This window comes from Triturus cristatus, chromosome 6, assembly GCF_964204655.1.
Source record: "Triturus cristatus chromosome 6, aTriCri1.1, whole genome shotgun sequence".
Taxonomy (NCBI): domain Eukaryota; kingdom Metazoa; phylum Chordata; class Amphibia; order Caudata; family Salamandridae; genus Triturus; species Triturus cristatus.
This window is the reverse complement of record NC_140589.1, coordinates 913,587,266-913,606,639: the sequence shown is the minus strand read 5'-3', so window position 1 is coordinate 913,606,639 and position 19,374 is coordinate 913,587,266. Positions and strand designations below refer to the sequence as shown.

General features: G+C 48.1%; 1 protein-coding gene across 2 annotated transcripts in view; it reads left to right on the top strand.

Moving 5' to 3' along the window:
- Positions 1-19,374, top strand: part of ADGB (androglobin) — a 1,188,702-nt gene that overhangs the window by 23,913 nt on the left and 1,145,415 nt on the right. The gene's annotated exons all lie outside the window — the stretch shown is intronic.

Here is a 19,374-nt window from a genome sequence, read left to right as displayed (position 1 = left end):
GATCACATGTGTCACCACATTCATCCCTGAATCCAATATGATCAAAAAGATCATAAATAAACATTGGAAGATCCTTAATATAGGCGACGCAGTAGTTGATCTCCCGAGATTTGCATTCAAAAGAAGCAACAATCTAAAAAACCTACTCATCAGAACAAGACCCAAAAAGGAGCCACCCACAAGAAACCAATTCTGGGATTTACAACCGGTCACTGGCCACTTTCCGTGTGGTCAATGCATAGTCTGTCCATTGACAAAAACGAGTAAAATGGTTACCTTTACAGACACTTCCACCTGGCATCAAAGAGCTCACACGAATTGCAACACTCGCAATTGTGTATACTTAATCTCTTTCCCCTGCAATCTCAAGTACGTGGGCATGACAACCCGCCCCGTAAAAATTAGAATTTCAGAATATCGCAGTAACATCAGGTGTAAGAGAAACAATACTAAAATGGGCACCCACTTTACAGAGGCCAACCACTCTGCCAACGATATGTGTTGGACCATTTTGGAATCATACCCTTCGATCAGTATAGAAGCACTCTTCAGAAAAGAGCAAAAATGGATTTTCAAAATCTCAAGCAACACCAGGGGACTTAATGACGACATCCCGTGGGTGGTACTTAACAACTCCTAACCCTTCTGTCTCCCTGACTTTACCTATGGAACAGTACTCACCCCATGGGCCGGTATCACGATTACACTCCCTTTAGTCATTGTCACCGGCAGCATGGGGATAACCGCGCAGACCTATATAACAACCAGCACACGCCAAGATGGACAGAGCTACACATAGTGCCTCCTATACACATAGGGACCACTTATCTCACCAACCCGGAAAACTATTCTTGTCATCCATAAAACAGTTTGCGGGTAGTGCATTACGTAGTGCTTCTCATACACATAAGTGCAATCAGTCCCATCAGTCTGTGAGACCTTCTCTTAATTTCAAAGAAGGTTATAATAGACGGTGGGTGCCACGATTAATAACTTAGAACGCCTACCTTTACAGGCCATACATATCGCACCTTCAACCAGAATAACAGACCACTTACACACAATTTTACCTTTAAAATCTAGTGATTACGTTGAAAAACGCACATAACTCTTGACGCCTGTGATGCTCTAATTGTACTGGGCACTAGAAAAAACAATAAGAAGTGTATTCACAATACAGTGAAGGCAGAGTACAAATATGTGTCTCAATAAAGTTTTACATCTAACAACCCAATTCCTACATCACCTAAACACTACTGCCAAGATGGCCGCCCTCCGCCCTGGTTGAGTCTTTTGATGAGTGCGTTATTATGTAATACTCTAAAAACTTCAACATTCGAGGACAGAGCAAAGGGAGCCAGAGCAGGGGTAGGATTCATGCTAGTTGCACGCCACCCCAATGTAAGTACAATGCCTTACTGAGAGAATCCGAACCGAAGTATCGGTAAGATTTTTATACTTGCTCAAGCGTTGACACAAGCGAACTCCTGCCGTCTTCTTTTCTCCTGATTTATAGAGTTGAGCAACGAGGTGCTCTCTTGGTAATCCCGTCTGGTTGTGATCATACTACTAGGGGTAGGTTGGTGTGTTATTTAGAATATGCACCCATGTTTATTAAAACACGCACCGATGTTTTTTAGAACATGCACCTATAGCTTGCTTCTTTTGTACTATCTAGTTTATAACGGTCTCTTGGTTATCAGCAAAAAAAACGCCTAACTTTCTATTGGTAATATGAGCCACACGCATAATTCCTACTGCACTATTGATAACGGTGAGCACCAACACCTTGTTTTGATCCATGTCCTTGGTTTTAATCCATGTCCTCTTTAAAATCTGACCATGTCCTTTGATAAATAGTCAAAATCGCAACGTGATTCCACTTAGTTCTGATGGTATATGACTTGATATACACAGAGCCACATTTGTGTTTTTCCCCCACTCACCCAGAATGTATCCACCAATATCACTCTTGGGGCAACTGCATGCTAACTACAGCATAATTGATGAATATCATTTGTTGGCCATAATTGGTCCTGGATTTTATAGGAGTGCACATCTTTTTTCCAGGTCTCACCTGTCCAGGTCTTCCTCCTGGAACATCACAAGCAACGCTGGTGAAAAATACGGTACACTACACCGGCCGTGCGGTAGTATTAGATTTTAGTAGTACCTTACTCCTTTAACTACCGGTCCTGAAGAATTGCAGATTGACCCGTTAGGGGCAGAAGACAAGAACCATGTCGACTTTACTCACACACTAGACCCTATACGACCATTAATTCCAGATAGGGCTCACACATTTTAGTTAGGTTAGTACACCCTAGAATAAAGTATGTTCCTTATAGAGCAGTACTGAACCTATTTTAAGTCACTACGCACACTCATTTCACTACCTTTACCACCTACCCTCACGCACCAAACTGCTGTCTCTTAAAAGATCTACGGCAAAGAGCACCTTTGCGGGAGCCCGTCGGGCATTTCAGGGCTGGCCCGACGAGGAGCACAGCCCAATGATGAAGCATGACATCCTCCGGGGTGTGTGAGGGCAATCCATAAGAGACCATTGCACTCCCCTCAGGAACTGCATATCCCTTTGATTTACGATTTTTCTGTATCACAATATTTCTAACTCGATATTTATGTAAGTCGACATTTCCAACTCGATATTCTGTCTGTATACCCAATATGCCGCCTGTTGAGAGCGCTAATTATAGTTCCTTTGGAGGGTCCCAGGTCGACAATGCTAAGTGCAGCCATTTTGTAATCAATAATGCCCAGGCATGAGACCAGAGGAAAAAGTACAGTATTAATTATTGAATACAGTTTCTCTGAAAAAGGCTGTAGGTGGTTAGCCAAAAGGTAATTGATAGAATTAATAATGCAGGACTTGTCTTCCTGTATAAGTAGGGGTAAAACCGGGTCTCCTGAGCTTGGTAATGAACTGGTCATGAGCTCAATCTCAAACGCTTGTAAAGTCTTTGGGCACCATTAGCATGGCGGGCGGATAGCCCCAGGAAATGGGACCGCCCGCAATGCATGCGGCGGTCCCGCAGATACAATTAGGATGCGCCCGCCACACTGGCGGACGCATCCCGGATTGATAACATTGCGGCAGGCAGTGCAGAAAGCACCGCCCGCCACAATGCCAAGAAGGCATGTCGTGCCTGCCATGTTGTGCATGGAACTGCAGGGGAGGTACCATAGGGCCCACCATGTGCACCCCCCACCCCCCAGGATCCCTGGGGGCCCGCTATGGGCCCCCAATGGCAAAAACCGCCGCCACAGAAAGGCAGGTCCCCGCCTGCATAATAATATGGATGGCGGTGTCTACCAGACACCGCCACCATATAAAATGCTTTTCCGCCCGGTAGGCAATCGGGCGGATTGCCTACCGGCGGAAAACTGGCGGACAGTCTTCCCACCCGCCGGGGTCCCCCCCCGCCATGGTATTGTGGTGAGGGGGGAAATCCTAAGCGTGCAGAGGTTTTTGGCGATCCGCCTGTTATCCTAATGGATCCCTTAGTTGGAGAGGGGAACGGGCTGGCCATCTGTTTACGTGCCTTGCCACGTTTAGATCTCTTTAGCAGTGTGGTATGCACAACTTATTGTAGCAACGATAGTGGTAGAGGAGGCAATGGCTGTAGGTGGATGTTCTCACAATTCATTGTAAGTCCTTGAATAATAGGAGAAATGGTGCCGTTTGGGGGTAGAGCTGTAGACGTATCCGAAAGGGGGCAAGGGGGTAGACCAAGTAACCCCCCTGCGATTGTCATCCAGGCTCATAGAGAGTTGTTTGGGTGATTGCATTACTGATGGCACTAATGTTCCATTCTAGCATCCAATCAATCGAGGTAGGTTATACCAGCGTAGATGAGACAACACTGCAGTTGCCCGATTTTTTTCCTACCCATGATCAGGCAGGTGACCTGTATACTAAGGGCCTGAGAAAACAACGGTGAGCCTACTCAAACAAGATTCCTGAAGCAAGGTAGAGGCCACTATTTAAAACCGTACCTTTCAGATGTTAGATCAATGTCCAGAAGAAGCTTACTGCCTCTGACAACCTCAGTTCAAATTGGAGGCGTGATGGTAAAGGCCTCAGAGAGTGGGCCCAGCTCTGCCTCAAACGGCCGTGGACAGCCACAAACAGACGCAGACTGGCCCGCTCTTGGCTTCACGGGCGTGACCTGTGAAGTGGGAGTCTAAGGCAAAAGGAAAATGCGCCTCTGTTTTCGGTACGAATGGCGTGAGCAGCGGCTGCGACGAGCGTCTCTGCGGTCTGTGGTCCTGCCCCCACAAGCATAGTCAAGACGGGCGTCCCACGAAGCAGGAGCCCCAGGCAAAAGAAAGACGTGCCACTGGGTGTGGGATGAATGACATGAGCGGCGGCTGCCACGGTGTCTCTGGGGCCTGTGGTCCTGCCCCCACCAGCACAGTCAAAACGGGCGTCCTGCAAAGCGGGATCCCCAAACAAAAGGAATACGTGCCTCCTGGCACAGGATGAATGGCATGAGCGGCAGCTAGCACAAGCGTCTCAGGGGCCTGTGGTCCTGCCCCGACCAGCCTACAATTGCTTTTAGCTAGAGTTTAATTTTATTTTTCATCAGTAAAATGCATTTATTTTTGAAAAACAAAGCTAACAACTCCTCCTCTGATGATTCACTAGAATCATCACTTCTTGCCCTTTTAACAGGTTTGAAAAAACAGAAGTCATCAGTTTTGAATTTTTGCATCGGTATTCTTCTAATTCTCACAATTTATTATAAACTTAACTTTGGAGTTCTTCCAGTTTGATATTGCTCTTTTTCCTATTTCTTAAGCTTGTTGCGGACATCTTCTCTGATTTACCCTTTGATGAAATGAATCCAGAACCTGTATTAAAAAAAACACACACTACTCCAGTTAAAATGAATGGTATGGTAGTTAGGATCAGCTTGAGAAATCCTCCTCCTGCATTTTTAAACCACCCACCTACCTTTAGAAAACCCTCTTCCAAAGGAACTAGCCAGAGAAGCTATTTTCTTCACTGCTGGATAATTATAGTTTTGTTGTGTTTCCAAAGGAAATGCCTTTTTATGTTACTAATAACTTTGCTGCCGTTTGACGAATCTTAACACATTTTTTTTTTTTTAAAGTGCTACTTTTTTACTAGTTTGCGCATGGAAAGTTTCGGGGTGATCCGTCAAGCAGGCTCTGAGAATAAAGGGGGTCTCAAAAACCCGTTTTCCGCATTAATTTTTTTCGTAGGAACTTTAGACACTAATACAATTGGAACTGCTGAACGGCTTTACACCATTTGGCAGAAAGCTAGATCCTGGTTCAGAAAGAGTGCTTTTTGTATTTAGATGTAAATCCATTCAGTAGTTTTGAAAATAAAACTAATTGTATGTACTCCGCTGAGGATCCGCGGAGCTGACTGATCTAGTTCCGAGATTTGATTGGCTGCCACCACGTCAACCAGGAAGTGGAGGCAGCCATCTCAGGTCTCGGGACTCAGTTCAGAGTCGAACGAAATAAACGCTAAAAAACCCAGAGGAATTGCGAATTCAGGGCCAGAGCCTGGGGGAGGCGCAGCATATATTTTAGGGGGAGGGGGACGGATAGCTCCCCTCCTATTTATTTATTTTACAGTTTTATAGAGCGCGAACCAGACCTGTGAGGGTATCAGAGCGCTTTACAGGATTGAAGGGGGGAATAAAACATAAGGATGGGAGGGGTCACACTGGGAGAGAGAGGGATACAGGAGGAGCACGCAGTTTAAAGTCAAGCTACATGAAGGAGACAAATTGAAGCATGCAGAGTAACAATAAAAAGGTTTCCAATCCACGAGGTGCATCATAGCTGAGGTCGACGCTACATTTGGGATAAATAGAGGCAAGTCTATAAGGTGCTTGTAAAGAGTTCGCTAGATGAGGTATTTTCCCATTAAGAAAGTTTTGGTCTCTTTCTTAAAGTGTGCCAAGGACGGGAGTCTTCTAATGGAGGGTGGAAGAGAGTTCCAGATTCTTGGATCGGCTCCAGAGAAGGCTCGATTGTAGGTTTTTTTCTTCCGGAAGTGTGCTGGCTGCAACAGCAGGTTTTTGGCAGATCGGGAATTTCTGGCCTGTCTGGATATCAGGAGTTTTTGTGCAAAAAATGTCGGTGAGTTCGTGTACAGAGCTTTGTGAGTTATGCAAGCCAGTTTAAATTGTATTCTGGCCTCCAGGGGAAGCCAGTTCAGAGGTTTGAGGTGGGGAGAGATGTGGTCAATTTTTTTTGAGCCTGTTATGAGTCTGGCAGCGGTGTTGAGGCAGGCTTTCAGTGGGGCCAGAGAGTTCTTGGGTAGCCCTGCGAGAGTAGAGCATCCATATTCAAGTCTGGAGATGACAATGGCCTGGGTAGCCATTATAAGGTCGGACCTATCGAGGAAGGGTTTTAGGTTTCTTATGTAGCTCAGGTGGAATCTAGCCGTTTTGGCCATTGCGTTTATATGGCAGTGCATGTTCAAGCTGCCGTCAAGGGTTATTCCCAGGGATTTTGCCGAGTCAACAATGGTAGGAGGGCAGTTTAGTGCCGTGATTGTCTTGATCCATTCCTGGATGTCTGGATTTGGTTTGGGTGGGGAGATCAGAAGGAATTCGGTTTTGTTTGCGTTCAGTTTAAGCTGGTTGGCAGTGAGCCAGTGGACTGTTAGATTCAGTGCCTTGTTTAGGGAGAGAATGTCCTGAGGGGAAGAGATTTTTATGTAGACCTGTGTGTCGTCGACGCACATAAGGTAGGAGATATTGGCGGCACGAAGCATCTCGTGAGAGGTTCAAGATAGAGGTTGAAAAGGGTAGGGGAGAGGGTTGATCCTTGAGGGACTCCCACGGAGACTGGAGAGGGGAAGGATAGATCGCCATTGATGAGGACTCTTTGTGAGCGGCTTTGGAGGAAGGATCTAAACCATTCAAGGATGGTGCCCTCCAACCCCATCCTGGATTTGAGGCGTTCAAGGAGAATTTCGTGGTTCACCGTATCAAAGGCGGAAGAGAGGTCTAGAAGGATTAGGAGACATGTTTTGCCTAGATCTAGGGCTTGGAGAGCGTCATCAACAATGTGGAGGAGGGTGGTTTCTGTGCTGTGTCCCGGTCTGAAGCCTGATTGAAAGTCATCTAGCAGGTGAAATTTGTTGATGTGAAGGCTTAGCTGCTGTTGCACACATTTTTCCAGAACTTTGGCAAGGAGTGGGATGTTGGAAATGGGTCTATAGTTCTCGGCGGATGCAGGGTCCAGCGTAGGTTTCTTTAGGATGGGGACAACTTGACCCACCTTGAGCGAGTCAGGAATTGAGCCCTGTAGGAGGGAGGCATTGATTATTGAGGTCCAGGAAGGGATGATAGCCTTGGAGGCGGCAGCTAGGCAGTTAGAGGGGAGAGGATCGTTAAAGTGATTGTTCGGTTTTTGGGAGGCAACAGTTTTCGAGATAGATTGATCGTCATATATATTAAAGTTGGGCCAGTGTGCTAGGTTTTTGGGTGAGGTTTGGGTGGACAACACGGAGAGAAGAGTTGGAGCTGGCTGATTTTGATTTTGGTGGTGGGTTGCAGATTTAAGCTCATTTCTTAGGGCCGAGATTTTGTCACAGAAGAAGGAAGAGAATTCCTCACTTGATATTATGGGTTTCGGTGTTTCTTTGGCAGTTTTCACTAGTTTGTTGGATTGGTGTTTGTCCAAGTCGAACAGCTTGCGAGGCCGATTTTTCGCATTTTCCAGTTCAGATCTGAAGAATTCTTTTTTTGTGATGAGTATTTTCTTGTTGTAGACATTTCTGGCCTGGCGAAGGAGATTTAGATGTGCTGCAGATGGGTGTTTTTGTCCAGATTCGTTCAGACTGTCGCAGGGATCTCCTCTCCTTGTTGAGGGATCCACTGAAGGTGTTTCTGTCTTTGATCTGTCTTCTTTTTAGTTTTAGCGGTGCCAGGTCATCAAGGATGTCGGATATGGTGGAGGAGTAGTGGTCCGCCAGGTTTGTGACTCACAACGGGCTGCCAATTTCTCGTGGTCGAGGTTCTTGGTGTCCCTGACCCATCGTTTGGGAATCACAGGATGGGGGCCCATGATTTGCGAGTGCTGATTTCTTAGCAATGATTCAGTCGAGGGCGGCACCTTTCACGTGAGTGGGGAGGGAGAAGGCTTGGGTAAGGGCTAGATCGGCCAAAAGGTCTCTGATTGCATTAACCTGAGGATCTTTAGGATCGTTCCAATGCAAGTTAAAGTCACCAAGAAAAATATCGTTAGAGCTTGGGGACACCTTAGCAGTGAGGATTTCCATGAGGAGGTCCGTAAAGCTGTCATTTTTGCCGGGGGGTGGTAAAAAATGTGCAATTTGCTCAGCTGTGAGGTGTTGTTGGAGATGGCGAGTGCGAGGTATTCGCAAGAGTCCGTGGGGTCCACTGGCAGTTCTGTAACAAGGAGGTTGGAGCGGTAGATACAGGCAATGCCACCCCCCTTTTTCTTTGAGTGTCTGTCCAGCCTTACGATGCTATAGTTGGGCGGGACTAAGAGGTCAAGGTAGGGTGATGAGGAATCCTTGAGCCAAGATTCGATCAGGATCGCAAGGTCCGATTTATGTTTCATGATGAGGTGGGCGACATCGGATGCATACTTTACAGCTGACCGGCAGTTTGTTAGGAGGCCGGCTAGGGAGGGGTATGAGTGGGTGTCGACAGTAGATGCAGAGGTGGGAACTTTAGCTAGGTTGCTGTTTACCACCCCTCGGACGCGGCAGTTAGCAGCTCTGTTAGGGTTGGTTGCAACCGTGCAGATAGGGTGTTCTCCTTCCGGGTCTAAAGGGCAAGGGGCTAAGGAGGCAGAGTCGTAGCTACGTAGGAGGTCAACTACTTCTTCCTCCGTGAGTTCTGAGGGATTGATCATGCCAGGGGAGGGTTTGTAGGTGTAGAGGAGAGCAAGAATTTCCTCCTCAGAGAGGAGGCAGGGTTGCTTGCAAGGGTGTAGGTGTCTTTGGGATAGAGGTAGAGGGTGAAGGAGGGGCTTCGTGAAGGGGATGTGAGTCTCAGTCTGTGAGAGCCATATTTTGGAGAAGGAGAGTTCAGTGATGTGAAGGAGGCTCTTTAGGTCCAGAATCGATTTGTGGATGCTCAGTGTTAACTCTGAGGATCTGCGGTGGAGAAAATCTATATCGTAAAGAGAGGAGAGTTCAGGTAGGCCTGAGGCCCGTTGTCGGGGCGCGGTTCTGATGGAATGTTCAGGTAACCTAGCGGTGTGATCAGGCGGGCTGAGGGCTGATGGTGGGTGAGCTATAGGGAGAGACTGAGCCGTTCTGACGGTATGTTCAGGTAGCCTCGAGGTGGGTTTAGGTGGGCTGAGGGCTGGAGGCCGGTGTGCTATTGGGATAGAGTGAGGGGGGTTAGGTTGCTCTGTGTCCCTATGTGAGGAGGGGTCTTGTGGGCAAGGGGCTAGGCGGGTGGGAGCGATATCGCCAGAATGAAAAAGCAGTCTGGCGGAGGGGTTAACTCGACCAGGGTTCTGGGCCAAATGAGGTGTTTCCAAATCAGTATTGAGATCCCTAACCGGGGTTACAGGGGGCCGGTGGCCGGAGGTTAAGGGTTTGGGGACGCTTCTGGTGAATGCTGGAAGTGAGATGGTGGGGCTGGGTAGACGAGAGGGGAGGATCCTAGGGGGAGCTTCGGTGTTCGATGGAGAGGGGTTTCCTGGGAGGTCTGGGTGTGGTGGTGATGGGGCATAGTGGATGGCGGGCATGAGTGACAAGGAGGCAGGGCCGGGTCCCCCCAAGGCAGAAGTGGTTGGTGAGATGCAGGGTATACTAGGCGGAGTGGGTGCAGGGAGGAGTGGCCGGAGTGGGGACTGAGCTGGGTTGTGAATATGTTTTTTAAGGAGGGTGAAGAGGTCAGCAAATTTGATGAGGTTTTGGGGAGGCCCTTGAATCACGATGGTGCCGCTGTTGTATAAGGAGATGGTAAGGTCTGCACCTAGATTTGTAGAAGGAGTGATTGTGAGTTTTTTTCCGTGAGGGATGACCCTGGTTTCTTGAACTTTGATGAGGCTTGAGAAGGCATTGCACCAGAGGGACGTTTTCCTGGAATGGAAGATGAGGTCGTTGATGACAGTGCCCTGGTTAACGCAGAGACGATGGTCAGATATCAGCGTTTCAGGATGATTTTTCAGGATGGAGTGTTTAAGGGTTTTAGAGGCAGATTTAGAGAGATTAGGGGGGTAGATAACAGTGTAATAGTTGGCTCCCGTGGAGGACAGGTACGGTTCAGCCATGCTGGGGGAGAGAATAGAGTTTCAGCCCCGGTGGTCAATTTACAAGGAGGTATGGGTTCGTAAATCTGTCCTACCTTCAAGGTATGCTGCTGAAGGAGCTCCCTCGTCCGATGACCGGTTGGAGTATAAAAACCAATGTCGAGCTAGGTGACTACTGTGGAAGTCCTCTCTCTATTGTTGTTGTGGGGGGCTTCTTGTTGTAGGTGGGATTTTGCTTAGTCCCCTGTCTGTTGCTGTGGAGTTAGCTGCGCAGTCCTCTTTCAGTTACCATTAATGGGGCAGGTGATGATCAGTCCCCTTTCACTATCATTAAAACTAGGAAATGCGTGCATTTAGATGGCCATCATACACAGTTTGATAATTGTAAGTTGGCGTCACAACCAGGCCAGGATGGTGTTGGTGTCCAACCCCAATCGCGCAAACAAAGCAAGTAGGCAGCGCGGCGCTCACCGATCCTCACCGTCAACACTGAGATGCAGGCAGTCAGCCGATTGAAAGTGGCTCACCGCTCCTCACCGCCAACACTGAGATGCAAGCAGCCAGCCGATTGAGAGCGGCAGCAGGCGAGCCGGACCACCACTGGGGCACTGGGGCACTGTGACAGAGACCACGGACATCAGAGGCGGGCCCCAACACCACAATCCGCTCCAGTGCTAGAGCGCAGTCATCTGCGGGGGGGGGGAGGCGGGCCCCTCACGTGCTGCGGAAGGGAGATCAGCCCCGGCAACACCAGCGGGCGGCAGGCCAGCCCAGATCAGGCATTCAGCAGGCGGCAGAGTGGGCCGAAGCATCGGAGGCGGGCCGAAGGCAGCCTCGGCTCATCCGCAGCTCAGCGTCGGCAGCAGTCGCAGCTCCGGCACCTAGCAGGCGGGAAAGCGGCCAGGCTAAGGCCTCAGACGTGGCGGGCCGAAGGCAGGCCCGGGACGCTCGGCGTCAGCATCCAATGCAGGCGGGCCGAGGGCCGGCCCGGATCCCCGTGGCTCACAAAAAAGAAAGCCGGAGGATGGGCACCGCAAAGGCTGGCAGCCACAGCGCCGGTCCCCGATCCGGCAACACCAGCGAACGGAAGGCGATGTAGACGCTGAAGGCACCACCAGTCCGAATCACGACCCACCAGTCCGAATCACGACCCACAGGGCGACACTAGGCAAGGCAGATCGCAGACCGGCAATCCAGCAAGGCGCCGTGAAGATCCTCGGTGCTGGTAAGTCCAGAGAGCCAGAGCTTTTTCCTACTTGATCTTTGTCTTTGTCTTGATCTTTTGATCTTTTGACCTCCTCAATCCTCTAAGAGGCAGTGGTGTAACGAAACTTGAGGGGGCCCCCCTGCAAAGTACATTCTCCATGCCAGTTAACAGCTCTCAGGCCAGCGACTCGCCATACTGCCCATGAAACACATAAAAACGTGCCTCCCTATGTCTTTAGTCGACCCTCTCTGAAAACTAGGACATGTGCTAAAATTGTTTAAATCTAGTGGGACAGCTGGTGAAAAACCTGGACTGTCCTGGCGAATCCAGGAAACCTAGTCATCCTAGGCCCTCCAGAGGTTGGTGCCTTGTGCTCTTCTCTAGTAGTCAGTGCTAGCTGTGAGGCAGGGGTTCCTAGTGAGGCACTGCAGCAGAGGCAGGAGCCAATGAACAGTACCAAGAGGAAGGATGCAGCCATGGACTATCATTTAGAAGTCGCCAGGGATCGCACCTGCGACACCTTGCTAACAATGGCACTCCCCTTGCGACCCATGGCATTCCCCTTGCAACCCATGGCACTCCCCTTGCGACCCATGGCACTCCCCTTGCGACCCATGGCAGGTAGACCAAAATGAAGAGCAGAAGGCAAACAGGATGCCAATAAGAACTGTTTACTTTCAGAAACTTCTTGTGTCAGCCGCTTTCTGTTTTGTGAAATAAATATATTCATCCTGGCAATGTACGCTCTGAAAAGGTTTCCTCGGTTGTCTTGATTGCAAAGACTAATACAATATACAATCCTTAAAATGTAAAGCCTTATTTCTCTATTCTGGCCAGATAGATAGATTCCAAATGACAATGCTTTGTAAAAGGAATAGATGGCCCTCAATAGGGTGCCCCTGGTGACATGGCCTATCTGGTAAACTTACTATACATTAATACCAGCCTAAGGGCCTGATGAAGAGGAGATTGTATATCTGATAGATATTGAGAACAGAGCCAAACTTTGCAATTATAAAAACTTAAAAAAAATAAATGATGTGACTCCCCACCAAGTCAGCTATGCCAGGAATGACAAACTCCAGACAGTCCTGGCCTTTGAGCCAATAGCATGTTGCATTTTTGGAGATGTTATTCATTTCCCTCATGTATGAGGTTGGAAATCCCACCATTCAGTGTGCTTAGCTGAAGAGCTGGAAATGGCTGAGGGTATCACACTTGCTATATATCAATCTCACATAGATGCACATATTCACTCCCTGCCTCTCTCTAGAGTATGCACAAGCACAGCCTGGCCATTTGGAACTTCATGATTCTAATTGTGCGGAGTCAAGGGATGCCTACCTGGGCTTGAGACTAGGCTACTATGCTTCACAGGTAGGAAAAGACAATGAGGAGACAGTGAGGCAAGGGAGAGGGCAAACATGTGCAGCAAATAAATAGCATAAGGGAGAAGCTGAGTGAGACAGAGACAGAAGGACAAAGAATGGAATAGACAGGCAAAGAGAAAAAAATAAACTAATAGAGGGATATTGAGGAGAACAGTGAAAGAGAAAGTGAGTCAGACGACTAAACAGAGAGCCAGAGAGAGTATGAAAGAGATAGAGGAATATATATGGAAAGACAGAGAGGGCAAAGTAGGGCACGAAAGTGAGCCTGGGATAAAGAACAAGAAAGTGGAAAAGATAGAAAAAGAACACAAGCATGAGAGAGAGGGGTACACGCATACAGTTTCTAAGCACTATCATTAAGGTTCCAACTCAATGCCAGTATTATTGATTTTCAGTTTTTTAAACTCTTTTATTACAGCGCTGGCATTTCTAGGCGAAATAAGTGCATAACCTTTAGATGAGGAACAAGCACACTGATACACATAAGTAGGTGTGTTTTCATTCTGGGCAATGAGGACCTACGTGTTTTGTACGTGACTGCAATCCCTTCCTAGTTTTATGGTCATTGAGACCCTCAGCTGTCTCCGGCTGTGCATCTGATAACACTTAAATTAAGCGCCCACGTGCTGCTTTCAAGCTGAACAAGTTGAATCAAAAGAACTGGACACTCTGACAAGTCTGAATCAGAGCTTTGAGTACCAAGACATTAGTAAAGGAAAAGCCAATAGAGCCCATTGTATGTGGGAGCTATTCTGTTGCTGTAATCTGCCATGTATCTGCCGAAGCGGTCAATAAAACCTTATTGATAATATTGTCCAACTTGGACCCCGTAGCCTCCTCAAGTCTGAAACCGACTCACGCATCCAAGACGTCACCAGCAGGTGGTTGGCCAAAGCGGAAATGCGCAACGATCTTAGGAGCATCTGGTGACAGTGAGCTCATCCAATCATGTTGGACGAGTCCCTTGGGCGCGTGCTGAGATAGACGTCACAGGGGGTTGACTCACGAGTGGCATGAGGTCTTGTTAGTGAAACTGCTCTTCAACACTTGTATACACGATTTCATTGCTGACGACAGGGCAATGACTTCAAAAAGAGTTCCTGCTTTTATTATTTGTTTTGTTAATCGTTTATAGGTGTGGGTTTTTAACGTGGTGTGAAATAAGCCATAAGTTCTATTTACAATCATATATTAAAGCTGAATTAAAAAAAAAAAATGGTCGAACATCTGATTTGGCTGGTAGGAGCCAGAACCCTGCCTGCTCGATGGTATGTCCCTCTCTTGTCCTTCTATTTCTCTACACAGTCCTTCCGTCCCCACTCTTCAGTTTCCCCCCCTCTGCCTGACCCCTTCCCAGGGCTTTAAGTGAGCCGGGTCTCACCGGGTCTGAGCGCCGGCAGTTTTTTAAGCGGGCCTCGAAACGGGTCTCTATCGGGCTCTATTTTGTGCCCTGGCACAAGCGGTCCTTTGTTTTCTGGACTGCAGTGGCAGCAGGCACATCCATGTGCAGGTGCTCTCACTTCTCACCAGTGGAGAAGTTACCGTATGACTTCATGCCAGGTGAGCGTTGTAGGGGAAGGGAAATCCTTTTCTCTCTGGATTTCCCTTCTCTTTTTGAAACTCAGGAGCAGCAACATTGTCGTGGTCTCACCAGGGATTTAAGTGGAAGTTTTTTCAATATTATATACAAGCCATAGTTGCTGCTTATTTATCTTATGCAACTAACAACCATTGACAAAGCCAATAGTCCTGACTTGTTGTAGGCATTATGTGACTTGTTGTATCATATATCCGGACGCAATGATAGGAACAGCAAAATACAAGCCGGGTGGCACACTATGCTAAACACAGATTTTTAGCTTACGTGTTTTTAAGCCACGCCCTTAATTACATTGACCATGCCCCTTTGAGAGACCCCCCAGTTTTTTCATCCCACTTAAAGCCCTGCCCCTTCCCTTCCATCAGGTCTCTTGCATCTTCTGTTCCTTGCCCTCCTGGCCTCTTGGTCCACTAGTGAGAGGGAGTCACCAGTCTTCACACAGAGATGTGCCCTTTGGTCCATGTGCCCTGCAGGAGAGGCCCTACTATGACACCCCTCGCTCACCCCTCGCTCACCCCCTCTAGTGACCTTTGTTTCAGGATCAACTGCTTATTCCTGTATTTTCATCCAGCTCGGCAAAAGCCGTTTAATGAAAAGTTCCAATTTGACCAGAATTGCATTATCAGGCAGCATGCCAATACAGCGCTTCCTGCCTCACTTCAGGTGTTTCTAAACGCTGTAAATAATGGGTGATGGCATTATCCAATGTCATGATTCTCAATTTACCGGCCTTAGAATGATGTAGAGACAAGTGGGCCTCGCAAGGATTCAGGCTAAGAACTGCAGGTCACTGAAGTACCATTGAGAAAGTTCTTTTAAAAGTAGATATAATAAAACTTTGTTATAAAAACTTGATACTTTTTAATTATTTTTGAACTTGTAAATATTGAATATTCCTTTTTCAACGTGGAATACATATTCAATAATCGTATACCGTAGTCGGCTGTATGATCTTTTAATAATGAAAAAAGCTAAAAAAAACATTGACAATTCCTCGGAAATATGACAAACAAGCGTTTTCACTCTGGGTTTGTATGTGTTGTTTCTGAACTTTCAACATTTAGGCCTTGAATAGGAATACGTCATTATTTTGCGATCCCTGCGCAAACACGTATTTGCAAACATTGAAGATACAAGAAATCTGCCCCTCGGAGTTTTGCCTCGGTTATGTTTCAGCAAATAAGACACGCGGAAATGCAGCGGGTGGAAACGACACAGTGAATAACCAAATGTGCAGATTTTGGTGCAGAAAGCTTCAAAATCCCCAGTTATTTCTTATTATTGGGGGAGAATTTTAATCAGGGCTGTTTGTCACAGCTGCTAAAATCAATCCTCGGGACCCAATGGCTGTACTCACAGGTTGCTGCTAGCACTGTCCCATGGCCATTGGGATACTCACAGGCTGCAGACAGCCCCCCTTCCCTCCCCTCCCTGTCCCCTAGCGGAAGCTGCACCCACAGGAGACCCACAGGACACCTTCCTTTATCCCCCGTCTGGGCCGTACTTACTTGGCCCCTGCCCCCCAGCCCGGGCAAAGCTTCTGTCTGTAACCGCGTCGGAGCTAAAGTAGGGTTGTTGTGGGTACTCACAGGCGGGCAGTGTGCATCCTCCGGGGCCCATGCCCCTCTGTCCTGCCATGGAGCGGAGTACAGGACTGAGTGCACAGAGGCTCTCCCACAGGGTGAGGGCGGGCAGAGAGGAATGCCCCGCATCTTGCAGAATAACTTGCCCAGTCTTGACGCAGAACGGAGTCAAACCTTCCGCATATTAATCAGTCTTCCACTGCAACATAATCCTGGTCCCCCCCGCCCCCCCCCCCCCCCCCCCGCAATGACAGTACACCAACCAGCAGCCATCTTCCCAAGGCAGGAAAAAATCTGTTCCTGTTGATTGGGCAAAGTGAAGTCTGAACAGGCCCGGACTGGAGGTTTTTCCCAAAGAGCATTTCCGTAGTGTCCTGAGGTCTTTGGGGGTTTTAGGGCAGTTTTCCAGATAATTACAGCAGGGACAGGGTTGGCGAGAGAGAGAGATTGTTTCGGGCCCGGGGGCTGTTTTGTGTTTTCATCCCGGCCCTGTATTGACGAAATATATCTGAATGCTACCTCTTGATTTTACGGGCATGTCCAAAGCTAGCATAAAGGATGCCTGGCTTTGTTTTGTTCGGTGCACTCTTTCTAGTTTGGAACAGATCTTTTTCCATCTGTGTTTGAATATAGAGCCGTAGGTCTGCTTCAGCAATGCTTGGCACATGTACACATAAATGAACAAAACAGCATCATGCACTTAAAACGAAAACATACAAAATCACATTCGTAATGTCAGAAAGAACTTTTCAGGAAACAGTTTAGAAAAAATATATAAAAGCTGCAGTCATCATGTGAATTGAGATATTTTCCCACTGCATGTTAGGAGTAATGGAATATTTTAATATGTTTGCCAATTAAAACGCAGCTCAAGATCAAATTTTTCTACACAGAAAGGAAATTAATAAATGATGACTACGGTTTGTGACAGATTCCTGATATGTAGATCAACATTAGCTGAATATTTTCAACATAAATTATGGAATGTGTTATACTTTTGCATGTTTCATAGTTTATTAATGGAATGAAAAGTTTGGACCTTTTTTTCTCGCCAAGCTCTCCTTCTCTTGCCTGACATGTTCTTCTTTGAGATTCTATCACCGACTCAGTCCTAACCTGCTGTTACATATGGGCGATCAACATATTTCATGAAATATGCAACAATAAAAAAAAAAAAAAAAGTGAAATTATGCCTATTGCGTGAAATGCATTTGGCCAATCATTTTCCTGAAATTTGAACATAAGTAATAACATGACTCACGTACAAAAGACATCACGTGGCCTGCTGTCTCTGGGGCCCCCACCTCCATCCTTTTTTCGGCCCTGCTCTGACTGAAGAGAAACAATGTAACTTGTTACTTTTTTCTCTTCAGTCCTGGGTCAGTGTGTGCAGGTTGCTTTAGAGAGAGAGAGGTTTGGCTCTCTCTCACAGCTCAGTCTCTACCCAGTTCTCTACCGAAGAGCTGAGGGGGCCCCCTTCACTTCCTGAAGACTCGGGGCCCCCCTGCACCGCGGGGGCTGCGGGGGTGTTTGTTACGCTCCTGCCAGGAGGCCCCAGGACCTCATTCCCTGGTGCTGACATGTTACTGAAGGAGAGGGGGCCGTGCGGACTCCCTCCCTGAGCCAGGTAACGCCCCGGAGATCCCACCCCCTGAGGCCTTCTAACAAATGAATGGGCCCCCCTCCCAAGCCTAAAAGGACCCCAGGGACCCCATCCTCCTGGGCCAATAATTTAATACAGGGGAGGGGGCCACATGGCCCCCTCCCTGCGGCAGCAGCAAAGGAGATAGGGTCGCAAGGCCCACCCTCCCTGAGCCATATAATGGCCTCGGGGACCCCATCCCCCATGGCTGGCTCAGTGAAGGTGTCCTGGAGTTCCCAACCACCAGGACACAGTCTATTTCCCTGCCTGTACAGTGTTCTCCCTCCGGGCAGGAGCACAAAGGTGCTCTCGCCCGGTGGGAGAACAAAACTTTTTCCTGCCTGTTTACTCAGGAAGGAAAATGGTTTGAATGGCTCCCACCTCGCAGGAGCAAAATAAAACTAGTACTGCAGGGTTGGAGCAATGCCGGTTTCTGCTCACACCTGTGATTGGTGTTAGTAGGGGGTCTGCAAGGGCCCTGGGCCTCTGCCGCAGACCCACTGAGGGACATGCAGCATGGGGTCCTAGGTGGGCACTGGGGAACCCCTTTTTTAATAAAAAAAAACACAGCGGCTCTTGCAGGGTCAGGGAGCCGGCAGTGTTGCAGTGTTCTGGGGCTCAAACCATGGCTCCCACGATTTATAATGGTATGGGGTGCATCAGGTGGGCACTGAGGCAACACATATATAAAAATAAAAAAATCTGGCTCCTGCATGGCCCCATAAAATGGGGTCGCTCGGAGAGAGCCGGCGAGGCTGTGGGGGCCCTGGGCTCATCCCACAGCCCCCAAAAAGAATCATGAGCTGGAGTGCCCTGGGTGAGCACAAGAGTACTCTGGCTCCTGCGCTGCCCCGAAGGGCTGCTTGCAAGGAGCCCGCAGGACTGCAGGGGCCCTGGGCTCTCCCTGCGGCCCTTTACACAAAAAAAACTAGTGAGTGTCCCGGGTGGGACCAGGACACCCTGAAGAAATATGAAAAAAACAAAAACAAAAGTGAATAATAAATGAGCAGCCACAACTTCAATATTCTAACAAGCTATAATCAAAGTGCAGATTAAATAAAAATGTATTTTGACTTGTGCACTCTCCTGCAGACATTTATTTTTATTATGAAAAGGGAAAAGCATAACACCTAAATGTCTCCATTTCTTGGAGAACAGCATCCGGCAGACCTTAGGGCACCATTACGATGGCAGGCGGACACATACCGTAATGGTATGCGGGACCGCCCGCCAGGGGTGCGGCGCTCCCGCTGTGCCTATTAGGATGCGACCGCCACCCTGGCGGTCGCATCCCGCATATTGAACATTGTGGCGGGCAGAGCTTCAAGGAGCACCCGCCACAATGTTCAAGATGCATGTTGTGCATTGGCATGCACAACGTGACAGACACAGAGCGGTGCCTGCCACATTGTGTATGCCAATGTAGGGGGTACCATAGATATCCCCCAAGTTCAACCCCCCCGGGGGCCCGTAACGCACCCCAAAGCAATCTTACCTTTCCCCTCACTACCTTCCACTTCCAATAAGACGTGTGTCTTGGATATGCTATGTGCTAATATCTTATATTATTGTGTAAGCTCATGTGTTTCTCCTAAGCATGTACTGGTAACTGTAACTATGTAGCAATGTACTGAAACAATGTCCTGTCTCATGTAAAGCGCTCTGATATCTCCGGGTCTAGCCAGAGCTATGTAAAACTT